The 25,669-nt window shown below is 35.5% G+C and overlaps 1 pseudogene; it reads right to left on the bottom strand.

Moving 5' to 3' along the window:
* The window catches only part of LOC122747329, a 77,169-nt pseudogene that overhangs the window by 38,377 nt on the left and 13,123 nt on the right, over positions 1-25,669 (bottom strand).

Genomic DNA, 25,669 nt, shown 5'->3' with positions numbered 1-25,669 from the left:
GAATGTGACAGTTCAGTGTCTGCTCTTGCATGTATTCCTCTTGTGATTGGATGGCATCTTGGCCAACTGGCATCTGATAACTCAGAATAAAGGCAATTAATGTCTTAAATGATAAGTTCCCATAATCCAAGTCTCATATGGATTTAAAAATTGAGGATAATAAATGATTGCAAAAAATGTGAATACATCTTGACTCAGAACACAATATATAATTATGCAACAATTTCAAATAATACCCCTTTTTTTAACTTAGTATACAATTACTTTTTTGAAAAATCTGAACATATTTAAATACAAGTTAAAGCACAACAGAATCTCAAAGAAAACTTTTTTTTTGAAAAAAGAAAACTTTTACAAATGTTCCCCTCTTTTTTTTTTTTTTGGAATATGCTTATCAAAAATAATATTTCTAGAATCAATTTACACTTGCCATGGCAACCAATTTGCCAGGGAAATGCTTTAAAGAGTTTGATCAAATAATCAGTTGAGAAAAAATAATAAAAACAAACAACTCAGAATATGGGAGCACAATACTCCTAGAATTAACATTGCATTATGAAATCAAAACCATCTTGCAATTTTTTCAAAATTAGATAAATGAATAGAAGAAAATACACATGGAACAATAAAAGACAATGAAATTCAAACTAGGGAAATCTAAATGAATATGAACCTAATATTAATAAGAGTATTACAAAATATAAACTTGATCGCATGACTATAAAAAGCTTTTACAAATATTCTCCTTGTTTTAGAAACTAAGTATAAGACACAATCTCAAAAGCATTAAAATCTCTATGAAAATAAACCTATACCATTAATTCCAAAATGTATATGTAATAGCATAGAAATCCTATGTAACCTCTGAACTGACATTAATAATCTGAGTGAATTCAGAACACTCTTGATTCCGATATCTAAAATCCCCAATATTCATATCAATACCTTGCTGCTTACTTCTACATTTCTGTAAAATATATACCCTTCCATGGCAAAAGAAGCAGAGTCTTGAACTATGGTGATGATTGTCATTCTTATTCAGCTTAAGTTTTTCTTCTTTAACCCCTCTATATTGTCTGTCAGTCTTTTCACCATACAAATGCTTTATAAGATTACTAATTAAAGACAAAAGCAGGTTAGCAAAATTATGAACAAAACAAGCATATCTGGAATTTAAAGGGCTTTCTAAGGTTGTCTCAGAAGCACAGCCAGGCTGGGAAAGGGCTGAGCCTGAAGCTGCAAATGTAGTTAGAGAAAGTTGAGCATGCGCATCAGTTCTCTGGACTTCCCAGGCAGGGGAAGCAATGGGCTTGGCCATGGGAGGAGTAGAGGGTGGGGTTTGGAGAGGAGGGGAGGGACCAGTGCAATTTGAATCAGACTTGATTTTGAACTCAGGCCTGGATTCCTCTTCCCCCACTTTGCCTCCAGGCGCTAGGGGATTAAAAGCTACTAGAGGGTGGGTCATTGCCTCCAGGCATGCAAAATTAGAGCAACAATTACTGTTAGAACTGGGAAAAGCTGCGGGAATCTCTTCAGGTTTCTCTGAAAAAGCATGGTTGGGAGAGGGAGAGATATTTCCTTGTGTGAGTAAGTTGCTGGCTCTTTTAACAAAAATAAAAAGAAAAATAGAAAATCCACAAAAACAAAGCATTAACATGATCTTATCTCCCATTTGTCTGGTTAAACAGACTAAAATCAAAAATAGGGTAATTAGGGAGTTTAAAAGGTCCATTCGAAAAAATTTAAAGGGAAAACACAGCCAGTGCGCCAGTACTTAGCAGTTTAAAGGGTAGGGGAAATTTCTTACCCAACCAGAAGATCAGAAGACAGGTTTAGCTTTCCTCTTCGTGGTCAGCCATCTGTTAAGGGTTAAAATTCTAGCTAAACTGTCTAAAATATCTAATGAGTGGTCGCCAATAAATTATAAGCTTTAGCAAGAGTTAGGTTTTTAAGCATTTATTAAGGAGAATAAGAATTTGGTAAAGAGAGAGAGAAAGGCCTAGATTCCTATCTATTAAAGGGAGAGCACATTTCTAGCTCCCTTCTCCGCCAGCGTCCTCAGGAAAGAGACTGAGCCCGAGCGCCAGTCTCCTCCTTCCTCCTCCCACTACCCCGCGTCACTTCCTGATACCAAAGAAAAGACTCCTGGTCTTGCCCTCAAAGACCTTCGCTTCATGGGCAGAACTCTTCTACAGTAAGTATCCAGCAGGTGGCGTTATTCCAATCGTTACACTATCAAGAAAATATTTTAAAGAGCTAGAAAATATAATAACAAAATTCAAGGATATCCCAGAAATCAATGAAAAAAAATTATGAAAGAAGGTGGTCTAGTAGTACCAGTTCTCAAACTGTATTATAAAGTGGTAATTATCAAAATAGTCTGGTACAGGCTAAGAAATACAAAGGTAGATAATTGGAATAGAAAATATAGAAATTACACTATAGTAAATGACTATAGTAATATAATATATAATAAACCTAAAGATCCTAGCTTTTGCAACAAAAACATATTATTTGACCAAAAAAAAAATGCTGGGAAAACTGGAAAGCAGTATGGCAGAAAATAGGTATAGACAAACATCTCACACTATATAATAAAATAAGGTAAAATGAGTACATGATTTACACATAAAGCATGATACCAGGGGCAGCTAGGTGATGCAGTAGATAAAGCACTAGCTCTGGATTCGGGAGGTCCTGAGTTCAGATCCAGCCTCAGACACTTGACACTTACTAGCTGTGTTATCCTGGGCAAGTCACTTAACCCTCATTGCCCAGGAAAAAAAAAAGAATGATACCATAAGCAAATTAATTGAGTATGGAATCATTTATTTGTCAGATTTATGGATAGAGGAAGAATTAAGGACAAAAAAAGATCTAGAAAACAAAACAAAATATAAAATAGATCACTTTGATTATATAAAATTAAAAAGCTGTTGCAAAAACAAAACTAATGTAACCAAGATTACAAGGGAAGTAGAAAACTGGGAAATAAATTCTGAAAAAAATATATCTCTGATAAAGGCCACATTTTTCAAATATATAGAGAATTGAATCAAACATAAAAAAATACAAGTCATTCCCCAATTAATAAATGGTCAAAGGATATGAACAGTTTTCAGAAAAAGAAATAAAAGCTATCTATAATCATATGAAAAAATGCAATAGATCATTATTGATCAGAGAAATGCAAATTAAACGAACTCTGAGGTATCACAGCACACCAATCTGAGTGACAAACATAACAAAAACAAAATATTGGATGTTGAAGGAGATGTGGTAAAGCTGTGATGCTAATCCACTGTTGCTGGTGTTGTGAAAAGGTCCAACCATTCAGGAGAGCAATTTAGATCTATGCCCTAAGGGCTATAGAACTGTTCATACCCTTTGATCCAACAATACCACTGCTAGGTTCATATCCCCAAAATATCCCCCAAAAGGAAGAAGACCTATTTGTACAAAAAAAAATTACTATAGAATTGGAAATAAAAGGAATGCCCATTAATTGGGGAAAGGCTAAATAAACTGTAGTATATGATGGTGATGGAATAATGTTGTGCTATAAGAAATGACAAGCAGGATGACTTCAGAAAGCCCTGAATAGACATGTATGAAATGATGTATTGTGAAGGGAGCAAAATCAAGAGAATATTGTACACAGAAACAGCAATATTGCTTGATGAAGAACTGTGAATGACTTGACTCTTCTGAACAATACAGTAATCCAAGACAATACCAAAGGATTATTGATGAAACATACTATTCACCTCCAAATAAAGAACTTATATTTGTGGAAAAGATTGAATCATGCTATTTTTCACTTTCATTACTTTTCTTTCAATGAAGGTTTCTTGTACAAAATCACAAATATGTTAAAGTTTTACATAATCATACATGTATAACTGATATCTGAATGTTTGCTGCCTCAGAGAGGGGGGCAGCAGAGGGAGGGAAAGAGCGATAAAAATTTAAACCCCAAATGATAAATATTTTTTTTTATTTAGCAAAAAAGTACATTTGAAGCAAAGAGATACACACAGAATAAAGGTAAAAGGTTGAAACAGAATATATTATGCTTCAGCTGAAGTAAAGAAAAACAAACAGGGATAGCAATCCTTGTCTTAAACAAAGCAAAAGGAAAAATTGATCTAATTAAAAGAGATAAGGAAGGAAACTACATTTTGCAAAAAGGTACTATAGATAATGAAGTAGTATCAATACTAAACATATATGCACCAAGTGGTATAGCATCCAAATTCTTAGAGAAGTTAAATGAATTAAAAGAGGAAATAGACAGCGAAACTATATTAGTGGCTAATCTTAACCTTGCCCTCTCAGAACTAGATACATCTAACCACAAAATAAATAAGTTAAAGAGGAGAGTAGTATTTTTTAAAAATTAGATATGAGAGACCTCTGGAGAAATCTGAATGGGTATAGAAATAATATACCTTTTTCTCTGCATTACATGGCACATAAACAAAAATGGACCTGTGAGAAAATAATTGAGTTGTGGGAATGCTCAAAGGCCCAGTTCCAGGGGATTGATTGGATTGAGATTGATTGGTTTGACTGACTTTGCTGATTAACTCACTTAAAATTAATTCATACCTGCCTGGCCCTCAGGAGGGTGTGTTCTCAGAGGGTGTGAAGGCTGACCTCAACACCAGACCACCCTCAAATCCAGTGAACCAATGGATTTGCTTGATGCTAGCTTGAAGCAGTATGTAAGGACTGCCTCTCTCTGGACCCATAAAAAGCTTCCACACACAGTTACTCTCAGTTTTGCTCTCTGAGGTGCTAGTAGTGACAGAGGACTTGGAGGATGGAGCAGGCCAGGCTGAGCTCTATTTTTCCTCTAGGCTAGAAGGGCAGGCTGAGCTTTATTCTCTCCTCTAGCTCTATCTAGGCTAGATAGGCCTTTTCTTAACTTTTATAAGCATGTGTGCTCTCTTTACTAATATTTAATATACTTTAATAAGTGCTTAATGCCCCCAAACTGGTGCTACAGCTTCTAATTTATAAAGTAACAACTATATTAGGAACCCCAGCTAATTTTCTCCAAACTTGGGACAGAAATAGGCAAACACATTAAATTTTACAAGTCAGTTTTGGCAACCACAAAACGGGGTGTTGAACCTCTAAATCTTCTGATCTTCTCTACAAGGAAGCTGGGTAAGAAATTCCATATTTATTCATTTTTTTCTTTCTATGTTTGTCCTATTTTCATTGACTTTATGTGCCTGTCTCTTTAAATTTTCAAATGGCTTTCTTCTACCTGATAAGTATCTAAGTACCTGTTAAGTACCTAAGTGCCTCCTAAGTACCTGCTTTTCTCTAACTTTAGTCTGGTTAATCAACAACCAGGGTGATAAGATCATGTTAATGTTTTGGTTTTTTGTGGATTTTCTATTACTATTTTTGTTTTTAATTTTCTTTTTATTATAGTAAGGCAAATTTTGAATTATGAGATGGGGATAAGAAATACCATATCCTGCAATATTCCTCAGGATTCTCCATTAGGAAAGCTACTCATGGATTGGGACCAGGGAAAATTTACAGTGAAATCAAACATGACCACGGGAAAGCTTATCAGACTGTGTTTTATGGGGCATAGCTTATTAGAAGAACAATGGCCACAATATGGGTCATTTGATCCCCAAATATTAAGGAATTTGCAAACAATCCTGTGCCACATGCTCCCCAAATAACCACATTTACTTTATTAGGAACTCTGGAGAAAGGTTAGTCAGGAGCTCACACAAGAGGATAAAACAACTTCTATCCCTTCTCCCTCTATTTCCTCTATGCCAACTACAGAAAAAAACAAAACAAAAAAAATGTGTCAACCGCAAAAGAAAATTCACTTTTAGAGGAGACAGAAAAGCCCCAAATTCTTCCCCTTTGAGAGATCCTCATCCATTATCAAAAGGGTGCTGTAGTGAGGCTCAGACAATATACACCCTTTGGTCTCAAAGAATTGAGTTCATGGAAACACAATATTCCTAAATTTGAGGAGGATCCCACAACAGTTATCAGCCAGTTTAGGACAATTTTTAGAGGATATCCGCCCACTTGGGGTGATGTTATTGATCTCATGGAAATGATATTATCTCCAGGTGAAAGAGCTGATATAACAGTGGCAGCATACTCCTTAGAAACATCAGGAAAAGCTGTTATTCAATGTCCTTTATAAGACCCTAACTGGGGCTCCAATATCCCTAGCATTTGATAAGTGTGCAGGAAGCAAGGGAAACATTGTTAAAGGCAATGGAATCCTATGCTAGCAAGACTGATAACTACCAAAAATGTGTAGATACTGTTCAGGAACCTAATGAAAGACCTGACAGATTCTATGATAAATTGTTTAAGAGTGCCAAATAATATGCGATATTAGACCCATTAGATTCTAGAGATGCACATTTTATTTCTAATCACTTTGTTCACCAATCCTTGCCAGAAATATGGAAATATTTTGAAAGGCAGTGTACAGGTTGGAATACCCTGAGTAGGCAGAATTAAAGAAATAAAGACATATATTTATGAAGGGAAGGAGAGGAAAGAAAGGGACAGACAGAGCATTTTAGCTCCCTTACAGTAAACCATGAGAGAGTGAAGTCAGGCAGTTGAGGATCACCATCAACCCCCTTGATTTTTTTATTCCTGCAATAGATAGGAACACATGATGCAGGACTGTAGGGTCAGGAAAAGTGAAGTTAGACAAATGATGACTGGTGAATTTAGAAAGCCCTTCAGGGGGCAGAATCAAAACAATTATAGATCCTCTCAGAGAGGTACAGAGAAGACTACCTTTCCAGACCCCTAAATCTTCAGCCTTCTTGTGTCAGTTGATTCACCCACCCAGAATAATGAACCTCATGTAACCCTTAGGGTTGGAGACACTTATTTTGATTGTTTATTAGAAACAGGAGCTTCAAGATCAGTCCAAGTGAGCAAACCTGACCCTGAATGTATATCTATTGGATTTCTAAATGTAGTCAGGGTCTCCAGGAAGACTTAAACAGTTGCAAAATTAACCCCTCACATGGTATCTATGGATCCATTAACAGTAGAACATTCATTTCTACTTATTCATGACTCTCCTTCAAATCTATTAGGTCATGACTTCCTTTGTGAACTTAGAGAAACCATATCTTGTTCTCTAGATGGTGGCATTTCCCTGGAATTGCCAGAGGACACTGTCAACTTGCTGTCAATTTTGATCTCAGACACTCAGGAAACAGTGAGGGATACATTTGAAATCCCTTCTGATATTCCTGAGTCCCTGTGGGCATCTTCCTTTTCTGATGTAGGTCTCCTTAAATCTGCTGTACCTGTTACCATTAAGACCAAATATGGCCTACCACCATTCATTCCACAATATCCCTTATCTAGGGAAGCCATTGAGGGAAGTGCACCTGTAATTGAGGCTTTGAAAAACCAAGGTATCATTGCCATCATTCCCCATGTAATTCTCCCAGTTTGCCAGTTAAGAAGCCTAAGCCTAGGTCGGATGGCAAACCTGTTTATCATTTTGTACAAGATCTGCAAGCAATTACTTTTTATGTTGTACCTAGACATCTGATAGTGCCCAACTCTGCTACTATCATTTCCTCAATCCCACGTGAGAGGAACATGCTTCACAGGCATAGATCTCTGTTCTTCTTTCTTTTCAATACTATTACACAAAGACTCCCAATGCTTTTTTGCCTTCACCTGGAAAAATACACTGTGGACTTGGACCAGACTCCCACAAGGATTTGTTGAAAGTCCCACACTATTTTCTCAAAATTTTACAGCAGGATTTAGCCTCCACTTACTTTTTAAAAGGTTCCACTGTAGTTCAATATGTAGATGACTTATTTCTGTCTGCTCACCCAATGCTGAGATTTTGCAGGAAGAGACAGGCACTATTTGTTGCTAAACTACCCCAGAGAGGCCACAAGGTCTCCAAGTCAAAGGTACAATGGTACCTACTTCAGGCTGTGGAAAATTTGGGTTTTGTTCTGGCTGCTGGCCACAATGATCCATCTCTCCTAAGAGTGCCCAAACTATTCAACAGCTTTCTGACCCATCTACTAAAAAGCAGCTAAGGGCTAATCTGGAGCAGCTGGGTATTTCAGACAATGGATACCCTCTTTTGGTGAATGACCAGAGTCTCTTATATGTTCTAACCAAAAATTCTGTTCCAGAACCTTTTTACATCTGGATTCCCAAAGATCTTCCAGCTATAATCAGAATTAAAATGGGCTTTATTATCAGTACCTGCACTAGGATGCCCAGACTACAGTAAGTCTGTTACTCTTTTTGTACATGAACAGAGAGTAGTGGCTTCTGAGTTCCTGACTCAAAAATGAGGACCTGCCCAGCATGCAATAGTCTATTTTTCTACTCAACTTGACTCTGTAGTTGCTGGTGCTCTACCCTGCCTGGGAACTAGGGCTGCCACTGCCCTCCTGGTAGATAAAGTAAAACCTCTGATCTGGTCTTAGGTAACTCTCTACGTGTACAATGCCCTCATGAAGTTGAGGCTCTTTTATTGCATCATAGGACACAGGCTTTTTCAGATCAAAGGCTCACTAGGTATGAAATAACCATTCTAGGAAATGAGAGAATCACTTTAAAGCATTGTACAGTCCTTAACCCAGCAACATTGCTCACTAAATTGCCATTCTCAGCAGAGCCTTTGCATGACTGTACCTCTCTAGTTGACCTGGCTGAGAAACCTCATGATGACCTTTTTGACACACCTTTAGAGAACCATTTTATTTTCTATACTGATGGATCCTCTTTTATACATGAGGGAATCCATGATACAGGTGCTGCTGTAGTTTCTGATTATGATACCATATGAGCAGCTTCTCTGCCCTTCCATCATAGTGTACAGGCTGCTGAACTTGTGGCTCTCACACAAGCCTGTCACCTAGCCAGAGGAAAAAGTGCTACTGTTTATACTGATTTAAGATACTAGGTATAGAGCAAAATCTTACACCATATAAAAAAATAAAGTCAAAATGGGTACATGATTTAGACATAAAGGGTGATACCATAGGTAAATTAAAAGAGGAAGGAATAGTTGACCTATCAGATATATGGAGAGGAGAAGAATTTATGTCCAAACAAGAAATAGAGAATATTCTAAAATGCAAAATGGATGAATTTGATTCCACAAAATTAAAAAAAAAGTTTTTGTTCAAACAAAAGTAATACGGCCAAAATTAAAAGGGAAGCAGAAATCTGGAAAAACAGAGATCTCTTTGTGGTGACAAAGAATCTCAAATTTGAAATTGAAGAATTCCCATCAATTGGGAATGGACTGAACGAGTTGTCATATATGAATATAATGGAATAGTATTGTGCCATAAGAAATGATGAGCAGACAGATTTCAGAAAAACCTGCACAGACTTAAGTGGATTGATGCTGAGTGAACTGAGCAGAACCAGGGGAACATTGTATGAAGTAACAGCAACATTGTGCAATGGTCAACTGTGGTAGACTTAACTCTTCTCATCAATATAATGATCCAAGACAATTACAAAGGAGTCATGATGGAAAATGATCTCCACATAAAGAAAAAAAAGAACCAAGGAATCTATATACAGATTGAACCATACTTGTTCTACTTTTTTGGTTGTTGTTTTTTTGAGGCATTTACCTTTTTTTTCTGATTCGTCTTTCACAATATTACTAATACAGAAATACATTTAATATGATTACATATATATAACCTGTATCAGATTGCTTCCTTTCCTGGGGAGGGGTAAGGGAAGGGAGGGAGGGAGAAAATATGAAAATCAAAATCTTATAAATGGAAATGTTGAAAATTATCTTTACATGTAACTAGAAAATAATAAAATATTTTTATGATTAAAAAAATAAGTGAGTTTACAAGAGTGAGTAAACAACCAAAAAAAGGGGGGGGGGAGAAATACCAAATAGAAATTCATAAGAAAATAAATTCACCATATCTACAAACAAACCCTAATAGTGGTTATAGGGCTATGAGGGTTAAGTGACTACAAAGGGTCACACAGCTAGTAAGTGTCAAGTGTCTGAGGCCAGATTTGTACTCAGGCCCTCCTGAATCCAGGGCCGGTGCTTTATCTACTGCACCACCTATCTGCCTCCCCCTTTTACTTTTATGACCTCTTTGGGACACAGATTGAATCAAAGGGCATGCATAAACCATAGACCTTTGGAAAAGTTACAAATTGCTCTCCAGAATGGTTGGAACAGTTCACAGCTCCACCAACAATGGATTAGTCTTCCAATTTTTCCACAGCTTCTCCAATATTTTTTATTATTAAATATTGTTTATCATTATGAAATGCAAAATGGATGGATTTGATTCCACAAAATTAAAAAAGTTTTTTTCAAACAAAAGCAATACTGACAAAATGAGAAGGGAAGCAGAAAGCTGGAAAACCATTTTTATAGGCAGTATTTCTGATAAAGGTTTCATTTCTAAAATATATATGGAAACAAATAGAATATATAAGAATTCAAGTCATCCCTCAATTGAGAAATGGTCAAAGGATATGAACAGATAGTTTTCAGGTATAGAAATCAAAGCTATCTATTGCCATGTGAAAACATGTTGTAAATCACTATTGATTAGAGAAATGAAAATTAAAACAACTCACACCTGTCAGATTGAACAATATGACAAAAAAGGAGAATAATTAATGTTTTAGAAGCAGTGGAAAAATTGGAACACTAATACATTGTTTGTGTTGTGGCTAGGTGGCAAAGTGGATAAAGCACCAGCCATGGGTTCTGGAGGACCTGAGTATAAACCCGGCCTCAGACACTTGACACTTAGTAGCTTTGTGACCCTTGGCAAGTCACTTAACCCCAATTGCCTCACCAAAAAAAAAATAGAATTATAAGAAACAGATCAATGCTGGAGGCCTTCAAAGTGTAGCTGTTGCTCTTACAATTTGCCTCTTTAGATTAGGATGGTTGATCCACATTAAATTCCAGTAGTTATGAGCCCAATTCCAATATGCTAACTTGCAAAAAAGTGAATCCTCACAGAGAAAGGGCAACCTGCTAAAAAAAAAGAAAAGAAAAGAAAAAGGAACCACATTTAAAACTAGAATTCCTAAAGAAATTATAGGAGTTTTACAAATGGCATTATTGGAAACAATGAGAGCACTAGAGGAATAGCCAGAAAGAATGAACACCCTGATTTTGGAGGTACAAAACCTTGCCCAAGTAACTACTTGAAAATTATAATGTTAATGAATTGATCAGACCTAAACAAATTATAAAACTAACCCAAATATTGTAAAGGTAGAATAGAATATAACTCAAACCCAGAGCAAAATGACCTGAAAAACAATTCAAGGAGAAAAAATATATTAGAATCATTAGAAGTAAAGTCATGTGCAAAGAAAGAGTCTGTGTATTATATGTATATCTCAAGAAATCACACATAAAACAAAAAAACAAAAACAAAAATTTCTCAAGCTCTTGGGGGCAGGAGGGCAACGTGAGAATATGACTATTGGTCACCTACTGAAGGAAACCACAATGAAAACTCAGAAATAATCAAACTTGAAATCATCCTCCATATAGGCACAAATATCCAAATCACTACCCTATTTAATAAACCCCAGTGCTTCCCTGCTGCCTCTAGAATCAAATTAAATTTCCATCTTCTTTTTTTTTCTTTTTCTTTTTCTTTTCTGCTCCACGACATACTCCTTACTCTCTGGACTTTCCTTACTATATTACAGAAATAGCTTAACACCCTTGCCTTCTCACAGTAGAAATTGTTCATCCTTCATTTCCAAAAAGTACCAATTCCATCATGAGTCATGTCTTGATTTCCATGTGAATTTTATTTGAGACAGAATTGCACAATGTTATCAGCCTCACTCCTTATTTCTGAGACATTGAAGTCAATGGCAGGACAAAACTATAGATTGGCAATGGCTCAGGGTGCAGTGGATGTCCTTGATGTCTTCAATGTCTGACCAAGCTCTAAGTGCTCCACAACACCTGCTTCAGCTGCACTCATGAAATAAATTGTTCTCATCTACGCATTCTGCTGGGTACAGTCTTAACATGCTTCGGATAGACAGTTTGCCAACAGTTTTAAGGTTTGTTAGTTATTCTCAGCCTGGTTTAGCCTATCTGCAAGATAGTTACTAGGTTGTGACACTGAACATGCTATAGCTTCTGGAGCATAAGTGAAAATTGAGTGAAGGTGGATACCAAAGGTAGATAAATACCCAAGAAAAGAGCTCAACAAATCCTCCACATCAGAGGTACTAGTACTTCCTGAAAACCTTATACACCCACACCAGAAGTGTTCTCTACTTTTGTGGCATCTTACTTTGATTGACTCATTCCTTTCATGATCTTCATTTTATGGAGCATGAAAAAAGTCATCCCATGTCTTAATTCTCCCTCATGCTGCAGTAGTGGACTCTCTACAGGACATTCTCCATCATAGTATAACATATTTTACATCCTTGAAGTGTCCTGTACCTTGGAATTTTTGCACTGGACATAACCTCCACCCCCTTGCTTATTACTTTGATTAACTATTAGTTCCCAGATCCTGCATTTAAGCAATATTCCCAGGAGAGTTATGTCTTCATTTTCTCTTCAGGCTCCAATCCAGATTTTTTTCTGTAATGCTTACAAATAAGCAACACCAATTTCAGCTTCTTTTTCTCTTCCCCTATTAAAACATAAGGTTCTAGTGGTCAGAGACAATTGTTCTCCTTGTGTTTATATTACCAGTACTTTCTATAAGCATGGGGCATACTCAGTGCTTAATAAGTGTTTATTGACTTGATTTATAAAACCTTCAAAACTAGTCTACAGCACATTTTTCCCAGGGCTCTTTAAATAACCATCCTTATTTACATACTCTATCAAGACAGACAGCAAGTGTGTATATATTGTCTGGCTTTGTTTTTTTAGTGAGACAATTGGGTGTGTTAAGTGACTTGCCCAGGGTCACACAGCTAGCAAGTGTTAAGTGTCCGAGGTGGGATTTGAACTCAGGTACTCCTGAATCCAGGTCAGTGCTCTATCCATGGACCACCTAGCCACCCCTATTGTCTGTCTTAATAGACTATTTAAAATAAGGATTGTTTATTTTTTCCATCTCAGTTTCTTGTCCTCTTCCTCCTATGTGCCTCTCCTGTTCCGCCTCTTCTTCATGTTGTTGTTGCTGCTCTCTGCTCTCTCTCTCTAATTTCTGTCTCTCTGTCCTTCTCTATCTCTGTCTCTTTCTCTCTTCTCATATTTCTTCTCCACCCCTACTTCTCTTCATCAAAGTTCAGTTTTCTGAGTCATGGAGTATACAGGTATGTTTTAAAAATGAGTGTGATATAAAAATAGAAAACTTTTTAAAAGAGAAGGATAATACATTTGGAAAGAACACCTTTGATTGAGAAAAGAAGACAAATTGCAAAGGGTGAAGGAGTAACTAATAAAAGAGGAAATGAGGGCTTGGAGCACGTGTGTGTGTGTGTATATATATATATACATATATACATACAGACACACACACACATATATATAAATATAAATATATATATATATATATATGAGTTTGACTTTTAAAAGGAAGAGATATGAGATGATTGGCCTTAGGCATAAAATGGTGAAGTGTGTGTTTTGTTGTTTTTAAAGGATATGGAAGATGAGTATTTTAGTTTACTCATATTGTTAAGTTCAGTTCTACATTTGTGACTTTGTGCTAGAATAATACTCATATCGTTCACAGAGTAGGATACTTCCTTTTTAGTACTGTTCCTCTGTTGTCTAGATGCTGTTGCAGCTCTTCAAGATGGATTAGCTAGTTTTAGAATTCACCCTCTAACTCAATCCTTGGTTTCTGTCTTAGTGTCCTGGTGGCACACTGTAATTGTTAGCCACAGTACATGTCTATTTAGAAAATAGATCTTAGTTGGTGTTGAGGAGATAATGCTATTATTCTCAGGCTTTCTTTGAGAATTGAAGGAAAGATATTCAGATGCTAAGCTGGTCCTATATCTTGTTTGTGTATTGCTCAAAGACCTGGGAGACAATCAGTTCCTGAGCTTTGGAACTCAGATTGTAAATTTGAGTTTTCTTGCCTTGTTCTTCTTCTGCCTCTCCACTTCTTGCTCTGGGAACGGTAATCACATCAATATCACCGGTATCCAAACTCATCTTTGATTGTTGAAAATAATTGGCAATAGTTGTATATCCATTAATTAATTTGTTTTTTTAAAGCAATTTGCCTAAAAATTGAAGAATGTGGGATATGTAAAAAATACATTTTTGTAAAATCATAGGTAATAATCAATTTTATCTGTTATAAGGTTATATTAGTGGATGTTGCTGCTATTTCATATTTTTTGAACAGAGTAGCTATGAATTTGCAAGTAATTTTTTTTTTTTTGGTGAGGCAATTGGGGTTAAGTGACTTGCCCAGGGTCATACAGCTAATAAGTGTTAAGTGTCTGAGGTAAGATTTGAACTCAGGTCCTCCTGAATCCAGGGCCAGTGCTCTACCCACTGTGCCACCTAGATGCCCTTAAAATTTATTCTTTTAAGATTTTGTAGAGATTAATGAGGTTACCATTGGTTACTCTATGAATACTTTCTATACCTCTGTGATTCCCTAGACCAAAATTCCCTTCTCTATTAACCATTCCCTTACCTCACTGAGCACAGGGATGAGTTCATATTTGTTTTTATTTCCCTAGCACTTAGCAAAGTACCTGGCACATTGCAGATGGTAAAAATTTCATTCTTCATTTATCCTTCTATATTTCTATTTATTAAGTAATATCAAATAGTTTAAAATGATTGTTGAATTATAATATTATTTAATGGTTTGAAATATTATTTCCCCTTTATTTGATGTTTTCTCAATATTGCCCTTGATATTCTAGGCTCTTTCCACATCTGAGCTATTACTTTATTTATAAAAAGTTTTATTAAATTAATAAAATTCCATTAAAATTCCCCCCTCTCTTTCCTACTTCAAAGAAGATAGGCTTAGTTTAAACTAAGAAATTGTCTATTCATTTAGATTCCAATTGAATCGCTTCTGAAAGCATTATCAAAAGGAAAAGAATGTGTTTTGATATCTATTTGCTTGCTCAGAATCTTTTCCCAACAGTCAGTCCTTAAAGTAGTCTCAAATATCCCTGGGTTAGATGATTCAGAACACTAGGTTTACAGTCTTTTCAAAAATCCACAAGCAATAGCAATGACAAAATAAATTGTCTCTGATTTTTAAGTCATGAAAAATACCTTAGTGAGTGCTTAAAATAATTTTCTTTTCAGCATGTAAAGATAATTTGCTACTATATGCAGCCCTGCTATGAAATTCACTAATAATTTATTCCCTTGTAACTACTTAAATTTGCTTTTATACTATTTTTGCAGATTCCAATACTTTTCATAAAAATATTATTACATTTTGGAGAATCACAGATCCCAAATCCCTATCTTAGCCAAAGTTAGAGCCTTATATAAGCTTTATTCAGGTTTTTGCCATGAGTACATTTTAGTAAGAATGCCTTTCATGCCATCAATTTGTTTAATCAAATAAAAACCAAGTCTTGGAAAAGTCTACCTAAGGATGAGCCCCAGTCTTGTACTTCTTACATGACAATTGATCTTATATTTGGTCTTTCAAAATATCATATTTGAAGATTTCTTCTTTATGTGATTGCACATAGATTGATGTAATTCTGATCCCAATTCCTAAATAAGTAAATTCATTATTTCTGCTGCTGTGCATTATTTTTTATCTTTTTTTTTTAATTTTGGAGTATACCATTTTGGCTAAGCCTTTCCTGATTGCCTTAATTTGTAGACTTCCTTTAAAAAGGCTTTTTTAAAAAATTCTTTCCTTTTCCATATTACTTTCTTATTCTAATAGTTCTATCCAGTTTTCTTGTAAAATTTTGTGACATTGTATTCAGGTTTTTATCTTGTCATGGTTTCCGTAATTTCAGATAATTATTTTATTTAATCATATTATTATTATTATAGAGGCAGAGCCAAGATGTTGGAGAAAAGGCAGTGACTTACCTGTGTTCTCCCCCAAACCGCTCCAAATGTCTTTACATAATATGCTATGACAATTACTCATTCAAAAGAACCCACAGAAGGACAGACTGAAATAATTTTCCAGCCAATTTAGAAGGTTGGCATAAAGTGTCTGTCACAGCCAGGTCAGAGTGGAGTGGAGTCCAACAGAGGCCACTCCAACACAGACCCAGACCCTGCAGACCAGGAGCAAGCTGTGGGAATTAATGAATCTACAACAGCAGCAGCTGCTTCTTGAGCTCTCAGCCCAAAGGGTGGAAATGAAGATCAATCTCAGGAGATTACAGAAGTATCTTTGCTAGCACTGAGGCAAGACTTTCTTGCTTGGTCTATACTCAGAGCTCTATTTCAGGCCTCAGTGTGAGTCCCAGGGTAGGAGGAGCAGTAGCACACCTGAAGTTACTGACAATGAATCTGGGACCTTAATCATATTTTCAGGGCAGAAAAAGACCAGAGCACAGGCCAGGAGAATGGTAAGCATACATCTCCTTAGATTATACCACCTTTGGGGCAGCTAGGTGGCACAGTGGATAAAGCACTGGTCCTGCATTCAGGAGGACCTGAGTTCAAATCTGTCCTCAGACACTTGACACTTACTAGCTGTGTGACCTTGAGCAAGTCACTTAACCCTCATTGTCCAACCCCCCCACCCCGCCCCCCCAAAAGGATAATACCAACTTGGAAGAACTGCAAACTTAAAGGTCCCTAGAAGTATGTTTGAAAACTGATGCACAAAACCCCTGAAGTCTGGAATGGTGCAGCCTCCACCTCAAAAACAGAGCCCCTGGATGTAAGGAACCTGCCTGAGCTCTCCCAAATTTTCCTCAGAAACAATGCTAAATTAAGCCACTCAACAGATTCTGGAGCTTGAAAACCTTGAAAGGAAAAACAGTGAAACAATTTTCTGACTTAAAATAACCTAGAAAATCTTCAGAAAAGGTCTATTTCATTTGGATAAAAGGGGAGCACAGTTCAATACAGAGGGTGTCTGGGCAAGCCAGCAACAGGCTCTTAGTCACAGCACAGAACAACAGCTGAGGACCCACGTTCATATCACAGGAAGCTAGTGGCACAGTGGGCCAGTTGTGAGGCCTCCAACCCAAATGCAGAAGACAATCTGCAAGCTGTGGTATCAGCTACTCAACAGGACTAACTGAGCCAGTCCAACCCAGTGCAATAAGAAGCCACAAACTGCTGACACCTCAGAGCAGAAAGCTGGAGACTCAGTCCATGGGCCCCAGCAAAGGAAGGTTTGGACAGTGCATGCTGTAACCAAGGAGCAGAACTCAACCGTAAAAGACACAAAAGAGGCTAAAATAAAAATATGAATAAGAAACAAAAAAACAAACCCCTCACCATTTACAGTTACTATGGTGACAGGGAAGATCAAAACATTAACTCAGAGAAAGACAACAATGGTGAAACTCCTACATATGAAGCCTTAAAGGGGAAGAAGAATAGGTCTTGGGTGCAGTTAGGTGGTGCAGTGGATAAAGCACCATCCCTGGATTCAGGAGGACCTGAGTTCAAATCCAGCCTCAGACACATGACACTTATTAGCTGTCTGACCCTGGGCAAGTCACTTAAACCCCATTGCCCTGTCCCCACCCCCCCACCCCAAAAAAATAGGTCTTGAGACCAAAGAACTCTCATGAAAGAGCTTGGAAAGTATTTTATAACCAAATAAGAGGTAGAAGAAAAATTGGGAAAAGAATTCAGAGTTATGCAAGAAAAAAACCAAGAGCTTCCAAGAAGAAAATAATGCCTTATAAAATACAATTGAAAAATTGTAAAAGGAGAATAATTCCCTAAGAATCATAATTGAGCAGATGGATGCTAATGAGTCAATGAGACAATGGAAGGAGTAAAGCAGAATCAAAATAATATAAAAGTAAAAGAAAACATAAAAGATATAAAGAAGGAAACTGTATTTTGCTAAAAGGTACCATAGACAATGAAGTAATATTGATACTAAATATATATGTATCAAGTGGTATAGCATCTAAATTCTTAGAAAAGTAAATAAGTTATATGAGGAAACAGACTGAAAAACTATAACCATTGGGGGATCTTTACCTTCCCCTCTCAAAACTATATTTAAAAAATAAATATGATAGCCCTCTCCAGAAAACTGAATGGGTATAGAAAATAATATACCTTTTTCTTAGTGGTATATAGCTCATACACAAAAATTGACCACATGTTAGGGAATAAAAACTTCACAGCCAAATGAAGAAACACAGATATGGTTAAATGAATTATTTTCTGATCATGATGCCACTAACAATATGTGTAATAAAGGGCCACTGGAAAGATAAACTAAAAATTAAATGAAAACTAAATAATCTCATCCTAAGAATGAGTGGGTCAAACAACAAATCATAGAATATATTTATTACTTCATCCATGAGAATGACAATAAATGAGACAACATACCAACACTTATGATATGCAGCCAACGTTGTTCTCAGGGGAAATTTTATGTCTCTAAATGCTACATCAATAAAATAGAGAAAGAGATCAATGATTTAGGCATGCAAGTGAAAAAAAAAGCTAGAAAGAGAACAAATTAAAAATCCCCAATTAAATAAACAAATTGGACATTCTGAAAATTAAAGGAGACATTAATATAATTGAGAGTAAGAAAACTATAGAATTAATGAACAAAAAAGAGTTGGTTCTATGAAAAAAAAGTAAATTGATAAACCTTTGGTTAATTAAATTAAAAAGAAAGAAAACCAAATTGTCAGCATCAAAAATGAAAAGGGTGGAACTCACCACCAATTAAAAGGAAATTGAAGCAATAATTAGGAGCTAGAGTAGTCAAGAACAAAATATTTTTGAAGAAGGACAAGGTGAAATGAGAGAGAGATTATAGAATAAATGTGGGGATAGGGTGGAGATAAATACTGTTAACAAAAGCCATTGGGGAAAACATTTTAAAGCAAGTTTCTCTGATCATGGTCTCATTTCTCAAACAAATAAAGGACTCAGTCACATTTATAAAATAATAATAATAATAAATAATAGCCATTCCCCACTTGATAAATGATCAAAGGATATGAACAGTTTTCAGATGAAGTAATCAAAATTATCTATAGCCATATGAAAAAAACTGTACTGACATTAGAAAGATGCAAATAAAAACAATTTTGAGCTACTGCCTCATACCTATTAGATTGGTTAATAACATAGAAGAGAAAAAACGACAAATATTGCAGGAGATGTGGGGAAAATGAGAACATTACTGCATGATTAGTGGAGTAGTGAATGATTCAATCATTCTGTAGAGCTATTTGGAACTAAGCCCAAAGACCTATAAAGTCTTTTAACCCAGCAATAGTACTAGGTCTCTATGATGTGTATCAAATCTCTCTCTCTCTTTCTCTCTCTCTCTCTCTCTCTCTCTCTCTCTCTCTAGATATAGATATAGATATAGATATAGATATAGATATAGATATAGATATAGATATAGATATAGATATAGATATAGATATAGATATAGATATAGATATAGATATAGATATAGATATAGATATAGATATAGATATAGATATAGATAGATATAGATATAGATATAGATATAGATATAGATATAGATATAGATATAGATATATATGGAGAGAGAGAGAGAGAGAGAGAGAGAGAGAGAGAGAGAGAGAGAGAGAGAGAGAGAGAGAGATGTAAAGCAAAAGGATCTCTATATACAAAACAAGATGTAGCAGTTCTTTTCTGGTGGCAAAGAATTGGAAGTAGAGGAAATGGCCACGAATTGGGGAATGACTGAATAAAATGTAGTATGTGATTATGATGAGCAGGTTGCTCTCAGAAAAACCTGGAAAGAATTATGTGAGCTGATACAAATTGAAATCTACTGTGCACAATGTAACAGCTATAGTGTAAGATGATCAGCTGTAAATGGCTTAGAGATTCTCAGCAATGCAATGATCTAAGAAAACTGAAGGACTTATGATCCATGTTATCTATCCCCAGGGAAAGAATTAATTTCTGAATAGAGATTGAAGCATACTTAGATGTTTTTTAGTCTGCTTTCTTTCATAACATGACAAATACTGCAATGTTTTACTGATTACACACTTTATTCCTATATTAAATTGCTTGCCTTCTCAATGAGGGGGATGATTAAGGAGGGGAGAAAGTAAGGGGGAGAATTTGGAACTAAAAGCTTAAAAAATGTTAAAAAATTTTTTACATGTAATTGGGGAAAAATAAAATATTAAATACATTTTAAACTTGAAAAAATGGCATTCATTTTGTTAAATATTACCCAATAATGTTTTTTAAATTAACAATCAAATCTTAAAATGTTGAGCTCTAAATTCTTTCCCACCCTTCAATCCCTCTGTTTTCTTTCATAACCTAGATAATTTGGAAATGTTTTGCATGATTGCGTATCTATAGTTCATATTCAATTGCTTGAGTTCTTGATGGGGGGGATGAAGGAAGAGAATTTGGAACAAAATTTTTTTTTAAAGTATTTTTTTCCCATTGCATATAAAGATAGTTCTCATCTTCTGTTTATGCAAGCTTTACAATTTCAGATTTTTCTCCCTCCCTACTTCCCCTCCCTTCCCCCTCCCCTAGACAGCAGGTAATCTGATATAGGTTTTATATATATAAATACATACATATACACACATATATACATATATATACACATATATATACATATATACACATATATACATATATACACATAACAACATTAATCCTATTTTTGCATTAGTCATGTTATAAGAGAAAAAATCAGAGCACTGATGAAAAACAACAGCACCAAAAACAAAAGAAATACTATGGTTCCTTCAGCATCTATACTCCGCAGTTCTTTTTTTTTCTTCTTGGATTTGGAGATCCTCTTACATCCTGAGTTCCCTGGAACTCTTCTGTACCATTGCATTGGTGAGAAGAATATAGTCCATCACAGTAGATCAACACTCAATGTTGATGATACTGTGTACAATGTCCTTCTGGTTCTGCTCATCTCACTCATCATCAGCTCATGCAAAACCCTCCAGGTTTCTCTGAATTCCTCGTGCTCATCATTTCTTATACCACAATAGTATTCCATTGTATTCATATACCACAACTTGTCCAGCCATTCCCCAATTGATGGGCACCCCCTCAACTTCCAATTCCTTGCCACCACAAAAAGAGCAGCTATAAATATTTTTGTACATGTGGGTCCCTTTCCCCCTTCCATGATTTCTTTGGGAAAAAGACCTAAAAGTGGTATTGCTGGGTCAAAGGATATACACAGCTTTATCGCCCTTTGGGCATAATTCCAAATTGCTCTCCAGAATGGTTGGATCAGTTCACAGCTCCACCAACAACGAATTAGTGTTCCAATTTTCCCACAGCTTCTCCAACATTTATTATTTTCCTTTTTTGTCATTTTAGCCAATCTGATAGGTGTCAGGTCGTACCTCAGAGTTGTTTTTATTTGCATCTCTCTAATCATTAGAGATTTAGAGCATTTTTTCATATGGGAATAGATAGCTTTGGTTTCTTCATCAGAAAACTGCCTGTTCATATCCTTTGACCATTTCTCAATTGGGGAATAACTTGGATTCTTATAAATTTGATTTAGTTGCCTATATATTTTAGAGATGAGCCCTTTGTCAGAAGTACTGACCACAAAAATTGCTTCCCAGCTTTCTGCCTCCCTTCTAATTTTGGATGCATTGCTTCTGTTTGTACAAAAAAATTTTAATTTAATGTTATCAAAATCATCCATTTTGCATTTTATAATATACTCTATCTCTTGTTTGGCCATAGCCTGTTTTCCTTTCCAAAGGTCTGATAGGTAGACTATTCCTTTCTCTCCTAATTTACCTATGGTATCACCTCTTATGTCTAAATCCTGTATCCATTTTGACCTTATTTTAGTATAAGGTGTAAGATGTTGGTCTATACCTAATTTCTGCCATACTACCTTCCAGTTTTTCCAGCAGTTTTAGTCAAATCCTGAGTTCCTGTCCCAGAGGCTGGAGTCTTTGGGTTTATCAAGCATTGCATTACTAATGACATTTGCCACAACGTCTCCTGTGCCTAGCCTATTCCATTGATCCTCTACTTTATTTCATAGCCAGTACCAGATAGTTTTGATGACTGTAGCTTTATAGTAAAGCTCCAGATTTGGTACGGCTAACCCACCTTCCTGTGAATTTTTTTTTCATTATTTCCCTGGATATTTTTGATTTTTGTTTTTCCAGATGAATTTTGTTATTATTTTTTCTAGCTCTATAAAATAATTTTTAGGTAGTCTGATTGGTATGGCACTGAATAAGTAAATTAATTTAGGCAGTATTGTCATTTTTAATATATTAGCTCTGCCTATCCATGAACAATTGATATCTTTCCAATTATTTAAATATGATTTGATTTGTGTGAAGAGTCTTTGGTAGTTGTGTACATAGAGTTCCTGGATTTGTCTTGGCAAGTAGTCTCCCAAGTATTTTATATTATCTACTGTTACTTTAAATGGAATTTCTCTTTCTATCTCTTGCTGCTGGACTTTGTTGGTCATGTATAGAAACGCTGATGATTTGTGTGGATTTATTTTATATCCTGCCACTTTGCTGAAGTTGTTAATTGTTTCAAGTAATTTTTGAGTTGATTGTCTAGGATTCTTTAAGTATACCATCATATCATCTGCAAAGAGTGATAGTTTTGTTTTCTCCTTGCCTATTCTAATTCCCTTAATTCCTTTCTCTTCTCTGATTGCTAAAGCTAACATTTCAATGACAATATAAAATAATAGGGGTAATAATGGACATCCCTGTTTCACTCCTGATCTTATTGGGAAGGCCTCTAATTTATCTCCATTGCATAGAATACTTGCTGATGGCTTTAGGTATATACTGTTTATTATTTTAAGGAAAGTTCCACCTATTCCTAAACTCGCCAATATTTTTATTAGGAATGGGTGTTGTATTTTGTCAAAAGCTTTCTCTGTATCTATTGAGATAATCATATAATTTTGGTTGGTTTTCTTATTGATGTGGTTGATTATGTTAATAGTTTTCCTAATGTTGAACCAGCCCTGCATTCCTGGTATAAATCCCACCTGGTCATAGTTTATTATCCTGGTGATCACTTGCTGTAATCTCCTTGCTAGTATCTGATTTAAGAATTTAGCATCAATATTCATTAGGGAAATTGGTCTATAATTTTCGTTCTCTGTTTTTGCTCTGCCTGGTTTTGGTATCACCACCATATTTGTGTCATAAAACAAATTTGGTAGAACTCATTCTCCACCTATTTTTCCAAATAATTTGTATAGTATTAGAATTAATTGTTCTTTAAATGTTTGGTAAAACCCATCTGGCGCTGGGGATTTTTTCTTAGGGAGTTCATTAATGGCTTGTTCAATTTCTTTTTCTAATAAGGATTTATTTAAGGATTTTATTTCCTCTTCAGTTAACCTGGGCAGTTTGTATTTTTGTAAATATTCAACCATTTCATTTAGATTGTCAAATTTATTGGTATACAGTTGGGCAAAATAATTCCTACTTATTGATTTAATTTCCACTTCATTGGTGGTAACATCACCTTTTTCATTTTTGATACTGGTAATTTGGTTTTTTTCTTTCTTTTTTTTAATCAAATTAAAAATATTTTATCTATTTTATTGTTTTTTTCATAAAACCAGCTCTTAGTTTTATTGATTAATTCAATAAATTTTTTTGCTTTCAATTTTATGAATTTCTCCTTTGATTTTCAGGATCTCTAATTTAGTATCTAATTGGGGATTTCTAATTTGTTCTTTTTCTAGCTTTTTAAGTTGCATGCCCAATTCATTAATCTCCTCTTTCTCTTTTTTATTCACGTAAGCATTTAGTGCTATAAATTTTCCCCTAAGCACTGCTTTGGGTGCATCCCATAGATTTTGTATGTTGTCTCATTATTGTCATTTTCTTGGTTATAGTTATTGATTGTTTCTATGATTTGTTGTTTGGCCCATTCATTCTTTAGAATGAAATTATTTAGTTTCCAATTGATTTTCATTCTACTTTTCCCTGGCTCTTTCTTACATGTAATTTTTATTGCATCATGATCTGAGAAGGATGTATTTACTATTTCTGTCTTTCTACATTTGACTATGATGTTTTTGTGCCCTAATACATGGTAAATTTTTGAAAATGTGCCATGTACTGCTGAGAAAAGGGTATATTCCTTTCTATCCCCATTCAATTTTCTCCAGACATCTATCATGTCTAACTTTTCTAGTAATCTATTCACCTCTTTCACGTCTTTCTTATTTATTTTTCGGCTAGATTTATCTAATTCTGAGAGGGTGAGATTCAGATCCCTACTAGTATAGTATTACTGTCAAATTCCTCTTGTAACTCATTCAATTTCTCCTCTAAGAACTTGGATGCTATACCACTTGGCGCATACATATTTAATATTGATATAACTTCATTATCTATAGTACCTTTAAGTAAGATGTAATTTCCTTCCTTATCTCTTTTAATGAGATCTATTTTTGCCTGTACTTTGTCTCAGATAAGGATTGCTACCCATGCTTTTTTCACTTTAGCTGAAACATAATATATTCTGCTCCAGCCTTTTACCTTTACTCTGTGTGGACCTCTCTGCTTCAGATGTGTTTCTTGTAAACAGCATATTGTAGTATTCTGGTTTTTAATCCACTCTGGAATTTGCTTCCATTTTATAGCAGAGTTCATCCCATTCCCATTCCCAGTTATTATTACTGACTGTCTATTCCCCTCCATTCTATTTACCCTTTTCTCCCTTGCTTTTGTCCTCCCTTCTATCAGTCCCCCTCTTTCCCTTCCCATTTTGCTTCCCTAAAGAATGAGGTAAGTTTCTTTATCCCAGTGAACATATATGTTATTTCCCTCTTTGAATCAAATCTAATGAGAGTAGGATTGAAACAATGTTCACCCCTCCTTTCTTTCCCTCTATTGTAATAGGTTTTTTTTTCACCTCTTCATATCATATAATTCATCCCATTCCACCTCCCCTTTTCTCTCCTCCCCAAAGATTCCCTTTTTAATCCCTTAATTCTTTTTTGTATCATCACCTGAAAGACAATTTATATTTATACCCTCTATGTAAAGTCCTTCTCTCTGCCCAAATACATTTACAATTCTTAAGAGTTATGAGTATTATCTTCCTGTGTAGGGATATTAACAGTTTAGGGTAATCTCCCCCCTTCCCCCTCCCCCCCCCCCGTTTACCTTTTTAAACTTCTCTTGAGTCTTGTATGTTAAGATTGAATTTTCTATTCAGTTCTGGTCTTTTCACCAGGAAAGATTGAAAGTCCCCAATGTCATTATATGTCCATCTTTTCCCCTGAAAGAAAATGCACATTTTTGCTGGGTAATAGATTCTCGGCTGCAATCCAAGCTCCGGAATATCATATTCCAAGCCTTGTAGTCCTTTAATGTTGAAGCTGCCAGGTCCTGAGCAATCCTGACTGTGGCTCCATGATATTTAAATTGCTTCTTTCTGGCTGCTTGGAGTATTTTCTCCTTCACCTGATAATTTCTGGAATTTGGCTACAATATTCCTTGGAGTTTTCCTTTTGGGGTCTCTTTCAGGAGG

This window comes from Dromiciops gliroides, chromosome 3 (assembly GCF_019393635.1).
Source record: "Dromiciops gliroides isolate mDroGli1 chromosome 3, mDroGli1.pri, whole genome shotgun sequence".
NCBI classification, from domain to species: Eukaryota; Metazoa; Chordata; class Mammalia; order Microbiotheria; family Microbiotheriidae; genus Dromiciops; species Dromiciops gliroides.
This window is presented reverse-complemented; position numbering and strand designations above follow the sequence as displayed.